Source organism: Notamacropus eugenii, chromosome 1 (genome assembly GCF_028372415.1).
Source record: "Notamacropus eugenii isolate mMacEug1 chromosome 1, mMacEug1.pri_v2, whole genome shotgun sequence".
Taxonomy (NCBI): domain Eukaryota; kingdom Metazoa; phylum Chordata; class Mammalia; order Diprotodontia; family Macropodidae; genus Notamacropus; species Notamacropus eugenii.
The window spans coordinates 593,691,245-593,703,811 of record NC_092872.1 but is presented as its reverse complement, the minus strand read 5'-3'; the positions used below and the strand labels follow the sequence as shown (position 1 = coordinate 593,703,811).

At 39.4% G+C, this 12,567-nt stretch overlaps 1 long non-coding RNA gene across 3 annotated transcripts in view; it reads right to left on the bottom strand.

Annotated features, from left to right (window-relative positions):
• Nucleotides 1-2,482: 2,482 nt before the first annotated feature.
• Nucleotides 2,483-12,567, bottom strand: part of LOC140520561 (uncharacterized) — a 33,685-nt gene continuing 23,600 nt past the window's right edge. Inside the window, exons 2-3 of one of the 3 annotated variants that reach the window (XR_011972572.1) lie at nucleotides 3,942-10,081; nucleotides 2,483-3,763 (exon numbers count right to left, since the gene is read on the bottom strand). This is a non-coding gene — a long non-coding RNA (uncharacterized lncRNA). Of the gene's footprint in view, nucleotides 10,082-12,567 lie in introns of all 3 variants that reach the window. The other 2 variants (XR_011972573.1, XR_011972571.1) reach the window with 2 other exon arrangements.

The window sequence follows — 12,567 nt, the reverse complement described above, 5'->3', positions numbered from 1 at the left end:
TCTTTGACTGACTCCAAATTTCACAAAACAAATCCTTTTATTAAGGGGATTTGTTCTGTAAAGTCTGAGGACATGTGGCCTTGAGGCCACAGGTTTCCCACCCCTGGCTTAGACTAAAAAACCTGTGAGATCTCTTTCACTGCTTAAACCTATAAGTTCCGAGGGGCTGGTAGATTTTGCTTTACTGTTTTTCTTTTCTTATAACAAAGGAGGGAGTTTATTGAGAAAGTAGGCAAGTTATTGGTGAGTTGTCAAGGTGTAAAAAACAAAAATGATCATTGATTAACGTAAAACATAATGAGTAAATCCTATGACTTCAATGATATTAAAGTAACAGAATTTTAAAAATATTTTGTATGCTGTGTAGCATGCATAGTAAGCAGGACATAATGGGATCATACGATTAAGAGCTCTAAGGGACTAGAGATCATCTAATCTAACTCATTTTACAGAGGAGAAAACTAAGGCCAGAAAATTTAAGTGACTTGCCCAGGATTACACAGTAGAAGAATCAGAACTTTATACAGGTTGTGGTTGTTCAGTTACTTCAGTTATATCCAACTCTTCATGACCCCATGTGGGGTTTTCTTGGCAAAGATACTGGACTGGTTTGCCATTTCTTTCTCCAGCTTATTTTGTAGATCAGGAAACTGAGCCAAACAGGATTAAGTGGCTTGCTCAGAGCCCCACAGTTACTAAGTGTCTAAGGTCAAATTTGAACTCAAGCCTTCCTAACTGCACGGCCTAGTAGTCCATCTGCTGTGTCACCTAGCTATCCCAAATCCAGGTTCTCTGACTCTAAATCTACAGTACTTTCTACTGTACTATGCTTAAATAAGATATGATCTCTACCTTTATAGCACTTATCATCAGTAGTGAGACAGCTAGATGGCCCTGTGGATATAGCAATAGACCTGGAACAAGGCAACCCTGAGTTCAAATACAGCTTTAGACACTTAACTAGCTGTGTGACCACAAGTGACTTAAACTCTGTATGACTCAGTTTTCTCATTTTTAAATTGGGATAATGACAGTACCTATCTCCCAGAACTGTTGTAAAAATCAATCAAGTAAGATAATACTTGTAAAGGGCCTTACAAATCTTAAGGTACTATATAAATGTTATTTTTTTATTATTACTATCTTCCCCCAGCTTGCGGAACAGTAATAGTAGCTAATAACACCAAAGTAGAAGGAAGATGAGAATTTTGTCCAGGGATGCTGGCTGTGCTTATTCTAGCAGGTAAAAACAATTGAACTTGACATATAGTTAGCAAGAACCAGTTAAAATGTGAAGCTACCAGGTAGCATGCTATCTCTCACCAAGACAACTAAACTTCCAGAGAAGCCTCCTCCCACCCTAACCCTGTCTTGCTGATTCCTCTAAAAGTCCTGGGATTCTTTCCTTTCTCTTTATGAGGTTTTGTGTAGAGAGGCCCAAGTTCTCTTCTCTCAATCAAATTAATTTTTAAAGTTGATTTAAGGTTGCTTTTAGCACTGTTCACTTTAGCGTATGTTTTCTGGTACTTATCCCAAGGCCCCAGAATTCCTAGCTTGTAGCTACGGAGCCTGACATGATGCTGTACACATAGGAGAGGCTCATTCAATCAATTGACAAGCATGTATCAAGTGCCTACTGTGTGGCAGGCCCTATGCTAAATAATAGGGATGCAAATTCTGTTGAATATAATTTAATCATTTATAAAGAAAAATAGGATTTTTCTCTCTTCTTTGTGTGTATTATGTGGTATTTAAGCACTAAAGAAAAGTTTTCTAGGTGTGTCATTGTCTGGAGACTTAAAGATAAAATTGAGGTACTTCATTTTTCCTTTGTAACATCCATGATGACACGAAATATCTAAGGATGGTGATCCACAGAGGGCTTCCTTTTCTTTAACATCCTCTAGAACACTGTGCTTATCAGAAGACACAGAGCCTTTCATGTGTTTGACTTCAAAGCAGGTACAAGAATACCAGGATAAATCTAAGATGGCGGACCATGACATCCCAGAGTTTACATTGTAAGACAGACATAGTAATGTAGAAACCCAGAGAAGAACAGCAGCTGAAGAATTCACTAACACAATCGGTACAGCCTGGCATTTGGTCCAACACAGCAGAGATACAGAACCTAACATTTTGCAAGAAAGACAGATTTTACATATCCCGCTGTACACTGTTTCAAGCCAGCTCTCAACAGCAGAAGGAACGGCTCCCTGCTGCTGAAGCCTGGCAACAAAGATTCCAACTTTTCTGAGTTACAAAAAGAGAACTCAAAACTTTTAATATTATGCTAAGGCCCCTCTATTTACTTTTAAAGAGACCCAATTAAAGAAATCAGAAAAAAATACAAGGAGCTATAGTTTGAATAGTATAGAATGTGTCAGTTTGATTTTAATCATAATTTTTGATAGAGTCAACTCATCACCTACACCATTAGTGGGGAGAGAAGTCATGACTGATACAAAAATAAGACATAACATAAAGGTTTTATATATTTTTATTTTGACATGCAATTGGACACATACAAAACCCAAAAGAACTTTTGGACTTTTTCTGTACCAGGGGCCCAAACCACTTTCTTCCTGGCCCAGCTAGGGAAGAGATGCAATCTGGTGGAGTGTCTGAAAGGCCTCAAGTCATCATGGCCAATGCATTAAATATCTAGCCCAATCAAAAATGAAGAAGGGAAGTATGAGGGAAAGAAGATTAATAAAAAGTTTAAGAAGAGAAGGGAAGTTAAGAGGAGGGGAACCTGCTCTTACTTGAAATTAATAAAATCCAGTGACCAACCATGACTTAAGAAGACCAGTGATAAAGCATACTACTCATTGCCTACCAGAGAGTTAGGAAACTTGAAGTGCAGATTAGTATATATCTTTTCAAACAGCCAATGAGTGGATTTTGGTTTGCTTAACAATGTCTATGTGTCACAAGAGGGGGGTGGCTGGTTGTAAAGGGGTAGTGACCTAGGTAGGGTGGATTGTAAAAGGATAGTGATTCCACCCCCAAACCCCATCAAAAGGGGGTTGTTATAGCATGTTTTTTAAATCAAGCAAATTTTGATAAAAGATTTATAACATTATGTACATATATAGAGAAAGAAAGGCTTAATTGTTTATAGTTGTCTAGTTAAGAATATTAATTCAAAAATTTTTTAAATGTGCACATTATTCTAGCACAGTACCCAAGACATAATAACGTCTATAAAAATGTTTATTATTATTATTGAGAATTGGGTAAAGGTGGACACCAAAGATAGATGAGAAGGCCTTAAAAGAACTCAACAAGCCCTCATGTCAGAGGTGCTAGTCCTCCCTAAATGCCCCATACACCCCCAACTCACTTGTGGCTCCAAGAAGCTCTTGCATGTCCATTGGCCACACCCCAATAAAACCATCTTGGCAGGCAGGCTAAACCAAGTTGAGGTTAGCCAACAGGCCTCTAATCCCTCAGGGAGTTAAGGAGATGTCTACCCCAAGCATGTGAAGACTTTCCCAGGTGGAATGGACGGATGAAGACAATTTGTTCCAATGATGATGAAGATGGCTGAATCAGGCGCTGTGGAGTGCTTAGAGCTTGGTCAGGCATTGGAGGGCCAAGGTTCTCCATTGCTTCATGGGCCATCACCAGTCATCTTGACTTTTGTCCTGTTGCTAGATTTGATGACTCTGGGGGAGACAGTGAGGCTGTTGACTTTATGTAGCTCTGCCTCACTTCAATCCAGTTCAGGTGCAAGTGAAGACATAATGTTATTGATCCTCTTTGAAAATGAAGGACAAACATGATTATTATTATTATCCTGTATTAAGAACAGGGTACAATTCGAACTGTTGAACAGCAGCTAATTACAGTGTCTCCTTTCTTCATCAACCTAAGTAACTTCAGCATCATTATCAATATAAGCAATGTATAGACTCAGAGAAGACCAGAGACCTCACCTCATTCAATAGGCTTTCCACATGCACCAGACTCCAGGTAATGCCTGATGATGAAGGTGTTCAGCTGCTTGCTTGTTAATATCTTTTTTAACATCTTCATTTCACCCCTTGGAGAAAATAACACTTAATAATAGCTTGCATTTATATAGCATTTTAAGATTTGCAAAGCACTTTTATAAATATTTCCCCATTTAATCCTCACAACAACCTTGGGAGGGAGGTACCGTCATTATTCCCATTTTACTGATGAAGAAACTGAGGTAGGCAGAGGTAAAGTGACTGCCCAAGGCCACAAGGCTGGTAAGTGTCTGAGGCAGGATTTGAATCAGATGTTCCTGACTCCAGGCCCATCACTGTGCTCTGTGGCACCACCTAGCAGTCTCTGATGCAAACAGTAGAGAAGGATTAGAAATACCTCCAGGAGGCAGATATTTATCTGAGCGGACACATGAAGACTATGGAGATATTTTGCAAAAAGCATTGGAGCATCTACTTCAAATCAAAGAGCACCCACTACTTTTGAGAAGCAAGGTGATAGAATGGATACAGTGCAGAATCTGGAGTCAGGAAGTCCTGTAAAGTCTATTAAAATTCCTCACAGGCTAACTAGACATTCTCAGCAGCTTCATTAAGTCTTGGGCTCTATAAACTTTGGCCACTGTTTTAGCCCAACTTTGATACGTGAGCTATGTAACTGAGTAAATTAATCACTTAGCTTCTCTAAGACTGTTTCTCATCTGTGGAATGGGGATAATAATATTTGTCAGAGACCTATAAGCTGTTCTGGTATCTGGGTGCACAACACTAAAGGTGTCCACAAATCAACATTTTTTAAAAGACAAATTCAGTTGGGGAGGGATGTAGAGAGACTTTGAATCTTGGGACATATAGCTTTGTTGGAGGAAAGAGGCAGGGACACCACAAGCCTACTGGGAAAAGAAGGAGGGTAGGACCAGAGTTCACATGGAATGTGACTGCCTGGGGAAAGAAGACCATGTGGTAACTTCCTATTTTTTGCTATCAATACTAACTAGGTGCTAAATTCAGTTATTGCTATCTGTTTGAGGCCCAAGGACTCATAACAAGTGCCTGTAAATTGCAGCACCCTGGGACAAATTTCTGTTCATCTTGGCCTTGTTACAGCTCTAATACCTGTCATACCTGCTCAACAGGTTGTCATGACATGGAAATAAAATAATGCATGTAAAGTACTTTGCAAATGTTGAAGCGCTATGCAATAGCTGGGCAGCAGAGCTGACAGAGTTCCAGGCCTGACTAGAATATTTGGGTTAAAATTCTGCCTCAGACATTGTCACAATAAGCAGTGTGGGATTTGTTTGTTTGGAGTTGTTTTCCAGGCTCAGGCTAGATTGTGAGTACCTGAGGGTTCAGTCCCCTTTGAGCCCTGATGGTTCACAGCTGTGCTGAGTCATGTGGATTTCATGCCTGCTGACTCTGAGCCAATCAGAAGCCAAGTCTTTATTGTATTTACTGGGAGGTTAGTGTTCTACTTTGGGGGTCCGCTTATGAGAAGGATCTTGTGATTACCTGGTCGAGACTCTGAGTGGCCATATGTTCAGACCTCCTGTCTGCTCAGATGCAAAGGCTCTCTTGATCTAGGCATGTATGTATGTGTTCATCCTTTGTTGCCGAAGAAGACCATGCCATCAGAGAAATAATGACATGATTTGCGCTCAACTTTGTTTTGAGTGAGGGAGGGCTGTGCAGGTCACCAGCCTCACTTCCCTCCAGAGCATCTGAATCAAGTGACCAGATATTCCAGGATGAGGCAGTTGGGGTTAAGTGACTTGCCCAAGGTCACACAGCTAGTGAGTGTCAAGTGTCTGAGGTGAAATTGAACTCAGGTCCTCCTGACTCCTGCACTGGTGCTCTATCCACTGCGGCACCTAGCTGCCCCTTAGGGATGTATGTAAATTGTATGGAATATTGCTCTGATTCAGGCAGGAAGAACCCTGTCTGTTGGTCTTTATCGGATTAGATTTTTCTATATGTTGAATGTAATTAAAATGATTGTTTACTCCTCAAAAATTGCCTTTCCTTTTATAAATGCAGATTTAAGAACCTGTGATAGTAGGCCTCCTTGTGTGTGTTGGGGTACTTACTGATACAGACATTTACTAGCATTGTAACCCTGTAGAAGTCTGTATACCTCAGTTTTCTCATCTAGAGGAATAGTAATATGTACCTTCCAGCACTATGGTAAAAATCAAATGAGAGAATTTGTAAAGCACTATGTGTTATTTCTTATTTTTAAAATTAGTATTAATAACTCATTTTCCCAGCCTCTTATCTGAACTAGTGCAAGGCAGCAGAATTCAGGAATCTGGAATCTCTCCACTGTTAAAGGGACCATTATGTTCCAACTGTTCCCCCACAGCCTTGCTTCCATTCACATGGTACATTTTCTAAACACAAGCAGGGGAAACAATTCTTTTTACAAGCTTCTTAAAGAGTTGCTGCATTTTTTTTCACTTTTTCAAACATCAATAATGTGGACACATTCTGTGTATACAAATGGCAGCATTTCATTTCTCCTACGAAGTCTCACCCCCAGCCTCCAAGAAAACACAAGCAAAAAGAAAAACAGACATGATTAACCTGGATGAAGCAGGCTGGGAGGCTAAAGGGGATCACTGACAGGGGACATCTTTTCCACCTTATCAGACAGGTTACAAGAACTTGAGACAAAACAAATGGTGTTTATATTTTCTGGGCCTGTCAGACTCCTGCTTTTACAGCCTCTTGCCACAGGCAGTACGTAAAATGCAGTTTATGAGGCAGATGGAGAGAAAGTTATTGACTCTGGAGACCAAGACCTCAAGGGAGGGGAAGAAAAGGTAAATAAACTAAATGGTTGAGGTTTTACCACATCATTAATACTGCAAAAGCATTGCAGGAGATGAGCTGAAATCACTTAAGATCTAGAGCCTAAAAAGAGATGAAGAGACTGGGGTGATGGAAAGTGCACAGGGGATATGGAGATCCCAAGACTGCAAGTGACTAGCTCAGGGGTGGGGAACCTGCGGCCTTAAGACCACACGTGGCCTTCTAAATCCTTAAGTTTGGCCTTTGGACTGAATCTAAATTTTGCAGAACAAATGAAGCCTTCTAAATCCTTAAGTATGGCCTTTTGATTTGCATTCAGTTAAAAGGCTGCACCTAAGTATTTAGAAGGCCACATGTGGCTTTAAAGCCTCAGGTTCCTCACCCCTGCAACTGTTTTACCTCCAAAAATAACTTCATCTCTTTGAGTCTTGGTTTTTCCATCCTTAAAGGAGGCAGGTTTGGGGCATTACATGATATCTAAGCACCTTTTCTAGCTCTGAGATGATTTAATTCTTCTACTGGTATTTCTAAGGTGATTTTTTTTTATGAGAAATCAGATTCAATCTAGTAATATTTATTGAAGACCTAATATGTACTAGGTATTTTGGGGGACTCAAAGATATACTTGCCCTCCAAAATGTTTACAATCTAGTTTGGAATATGTGATAAGGTAAACTGTTTTTAAATTTTTTCATTATTGTTCAAGACCAAAATAGAAATGTTATTGGTAAAATGTAAACTCTTTGAGAGCAGGAACTGTTAGTCATCTTGTCTGTGTATGTCCTGTGCACAGTTCAGTTCCTTGTACGTCAGTGGCATTTGTAAATGCTTACTGAATCAGATGTCAGATGTTAGTAACAACAGTAAAAAGTTATGAAACAGGATATGGGCAGCATATACATGAATACACAGATTTATGATTTCACCAACAAGGGAGAACTTCTGGGTGGGAAATAGGGCTCCTAGAGGTTAAATCATTTGCCTGTGGTCCCAAAGCCAATAAGCATCAGAGGCAGGATTTGAATCTAGTCTTCCTTACTGGGAGCCCAGCACTTCCATGATACCCAAGATTAAGTGGTACATTTCATCCCATGACTAACAGCTGCTCTAGGAACTCTAGGCAGGGATGAATCACATTTGGCTTGAACGATCAGAGCAGGTTTTACAGAGAAGGTGGAATTTTTGTCTGAGTTGAGAAGGATGGCTAAGATTGCCCAGGCAGGAAATTGGGAATGGGGAGCCATGAATATTCCATATGGGTGAAACAATATAAGCAAAAGTGTGGAGGCAGAAAAGAAGAAGGGTAATTTGGGAGACAGTGACAAGCATTTTGGCTAGAGCAGACAATGTTTGAAAGGGCCTTGAATGCCAAGCTGGGAAGAATGATTTTTATTCCATCTGCAAAAGTGAGCCATTGAAGATTTTGAGCAGGGTGGTGACATGGTAGAAGACATTTTAGAAGATTCTTCTGACAACCCTGTATAGAAAAGATCAGAAAACATCAACAGTGGAGAAAACACTTGTGAGGAGAAAAAGGGAGCAAGCATTTATCGAGTACTTACTACATGCCAGCCACTCTGCTAAGTAAGCACTTCAAAAATATCTCATCCTCCCAACAAACTTGGGAGGAGAGTCCCATTATTTTCCCCATGTTACAGCTGAGGGAACTGAGGCATATAGAGGTCAAGCTTCTAGTTTGATGTCACACACTAAGTGTCTGAGCCTGGATTTGAATTCAGGTCTTTCTGACTCCAGCAGCCCACATTCTATCCACAGAGCAACCTAGCTGCCTCTAGGAGGAAATGTGGTAGAATGAAAAGAGGCTTAAATCAGGAGAGCAGGTTTCAATTCTATCTCACAAACTATCTGGGTGACCATGTGTGAGTCAGTTAACCTGTTTGAGACTTAGTTTCTTCATCTGTAAAGTGGGGATGATAATATTTACCAACTGTCTGACACGGTGGTCAAGAAGAGATGAGAGCCCACTATAGTCATGAGGTTTTGAAAAAGCAAAGACAGGAACCCAGCTTGAAGAAGCAGGAAAAGGTGAACTTTTAAAAAATACGTGGTTTGTAGTATGCCCCCAAAATTGGAAATATTTGTATCAGGCAACTGAACATGAAGGATTAGAGCTAAGAGGCACTGGGTTTAGAGCTGGAAAAGAGATTTTGGAGGTCACTTAGAGCAACCCCCTAATTTTACAGATGTTTCTTCATCTGTAAAATGAGAATAAAACAATCCTTGTTAGTCATACTAGAAAATCTGGTACTGAGGGCACAGAGCACCACAAATCAATTTTAAGACAAATTTGGTCAGCGATGGGTGAGTAGAGAGACCTTGAATCTTGGGACACCAGCCTTTGTTGGGAGAGACAGTTGGAGACACAATAAGGCTAAGAATGGGGCAGTGTTGGATCAGATCAGTACCCTAATTTTACAAATGAGGAAACTGAGGCTCCATTGAGTGACTTATTCAAGGTAGCAAAATAGAGTCAAGATTTGAACCCAGGTTTTTTCATTTGACTTTGCTGAAAATGTCAGCAAGGCTGAAGATTTAAGAGTTATTAGCATAGGCAGTGATCAGGCACATAGTAAGTGCATAATAAGTGGGGTTTTTTTGTTTACTCCTCAGTCCTATCACCTAATGTAACCAAACACTTCAGAAGCTTGATTCCCATAGATTGAACTATCCCATTAACTACTCTCTATCTCAAAGTCAAAAAGGAAAAAACAAAAAGGTAGATTAAGACTGAAATAGACCCCAGCTGCAAAGACACTTAAATAAAGTAAAAATGCATCTGTCACTGGGACAAGAGGACTGACTCTATTATACTGCACTTGAAATAACAGCTTCTTGCTCAGATTGCAAGGCAAGCATCCATGTCTCCACTTAGTCACAGAAATACATAGCCAACCTTGCCAAACAGAGGGTAATTGAGCCTGTGTATATGCAACCAATTCAGCCTCCAGTGAATGAGTCAAATACGTCATCACCTTTTAATTCCCCGCTCCCATCACCCTAAAAATGGTTCATGTTTCTTACTTTAAAGTGAATATCTTGGTCATCCCTGGAATCCTTCTTTATCTTGAGCATCATATACACTTCCCAGAGATTTGCAACAATGACCTAGCTCTGGCCATTCAAGATGTCTTCCTCAATTCCTTAAAGTTTCCTCCTTCTGGTCTGGAGTATTAAGCCACGATTACAGTGTAAGTGTGGTATGTTTGACCTTTCATCCCATGACTTCCTGTATTCTCAATCAGGGGTTCTTAACCTGGAGTCTGTGAAGCTGTCTTTTAAAAAAATATATTTTGGTATTTTAAATATTTGGTATCTTAATATTTAAATATTTGGTATTTTTAAAATATTTCAATACAATTGGTTTCTTTTATAATCCGGTATATTTTATTGTATGTATTTAAAAATATAGCTCCAAGGAGTCCATAGACTATATCAGATGGCTAAAGGACTTCATGACACATAAATTTTTTAAAAATTATAAGAACACTAGTCTTAAAGCAAATCATTCTTTCACATAAAATATTCTAAACTGCGCCATCACCATTCAGCAGAAATGGGTCCAATTTTCCCTTTTAATCTGTCCCAGATACTCTCACTCTCCCTTGCCGTCCAACAATTCCAGTGTTATTCTCCTGGCTCATGGTGACCAATGATAGACAGCACCTCCATTCTCTTTTGTTAACAGAATGGCCCATGTCAACAATTGGCAATACACCAAGTCAAATCCATAGTCTTGCCCTTTTGGCTATTGTTATCCTCTGCTTTTCTCTTGATATTACCTTTCACACTATTAGGCAATGGTGATTCCTAAAAGTATTTCCTCTCAGATTTTTAAGAGCAAGAGGAAGAAAATGATAAATACAGCAAGGGGAGAGAGGTTTATGACGTGAGGAAGACCAGCCTCTTCCATTCATCTAGGCAGTGGTGGGCTGGTAAATGTTAAATAATTGGCTCTCAGGGGGGAAAAAAAGTACACACAACACATTTTTAAGTTTAATCTGCATTATTAAAATTTTCTCCATCCTTTTCTTAAGTCTATACAATCAACAAAACAATAAACCAAGACCTGATTTGTAGTTTGTTGATTTCTGAGACAAATGCTCATACTAAAATCTTAATGAGCAGCTCACATGAACCCATTCAGGCTGACTGCAGTCCACTTGTGCAAATATCCCATAGTTCTGTAAATACAAGCGCCACCAAACTATTTGGATTTGGGGACTTCTGATGTCCACAACTCTGCATTGACATTGCTAATGTGGAAATGTGTTTTGCACGATTGGACATTATAATCAATATGATATTGGTTACCTTCTCAACAAGTGAGGGGAGGGGCGGGAGAGAAGGAGATAATTTGAAACTCAAATTCTTAAAAAATGAATTTTTTTTAAAATTTACATGTAATGGGGAAATATTTAACAAGTTTTTAAATTTGCCTGTATCCCTAATGAGATATCAAATGTTCAGAAGGAGAAATACTGCCTTCAGTTAAAGTTCCAGTAATTTCCAACTACCTTCTCATACATAACAATAGTCTAGAATTCCCAAATTGCAAATTAAAGCAAAAAAATAAAAATAAAAACAATGGACTTAAAAGTAGACAATATTTCAATCATGGCTGTAACAATACTTTTAAGCACGTGAAAATTTCAACTGTGAACCTCCTTGGGAAAGAAAGCCCGTGAGGGTGCCCAGGACAGGGTTCTAAGTCAGAAGAGGAGGAGAAGAATAGGCATGGTGGACTCCTGTAGCCTCCAAATAAGAACTCAGCTCCCCCTGCAATTTGAAAATCCCCTGAAGGAAAAGACTTAGATCCTTTGTGAGGGCTTTTCACTCATTAAAGATGGTGGAAGAGAGTAACGTAGAGTTCCTTTCTAGTGCTTTTTTTTAAAGGACACTTTTTGCTCTTGTCCTAATAATTTGCTGGCACTGGTCTGGAAAATCTCAAAAGAATAAACTATTTGGGAGAACTTTGAAAAACTTATAAATTTCATCAGAGTTGGAAGAGTTACAAAAATTCAGGCAATTTCCCTTATGGCTCTAGCCAAAACCCTGAGCCTCCAAAGAGCTGGTAAAAACGAAATATAGAATAAGATTTGAGGGGAAATAAGGAGAAAAATAAAAGGAAATCCATGGCAAGAACTTTCTGAACACTTTGGTCATTTTCCACAAATAAAGCAGGGGAATTACCAAGGCAAATATCAGATGGCTAATAGAGAACACATATCTTTTGACTTTAATGATCTGCATACAGTATTTGAGGCAAAAGTCAGTTGTTTGGCCTGGACTTATACGGTAATAACTTCACTGGCCTGTTTTACTTTGACAGCCAGAGATACACACTGTTCAGACTGGCTGTTCTTTCGGGGGAAGGTTAAAAATGGTTATTCTTTCAACCAAATGACCTCATGGACACTGGGACTGATTTCCATGATAACGTGCAAAGCAATTTACCTATATTATTACCTATATAATTTGGATCTCATAACCACCATGCTGAAAGCTGAGTACTATAGATGTTATCATCATTTTACAGATGAGGAAACTGAGACTGTGACTGTGACTTGTCCATAGTCACCTGAGCCTCTCCGGTCTCCTGTCCCATTCTTCCTATCATTTATTAACATAGCCTTCAGGAAACTGATGTCATAATAATGGAAACTGGGAAATCTGTGATCTCAGAAAAAGTTCAGCCAATCAGTTCCCTTCCCAGTGCATCACATCCAAATAAAACAGTGCAGGCTCTTGACTCAGGCAT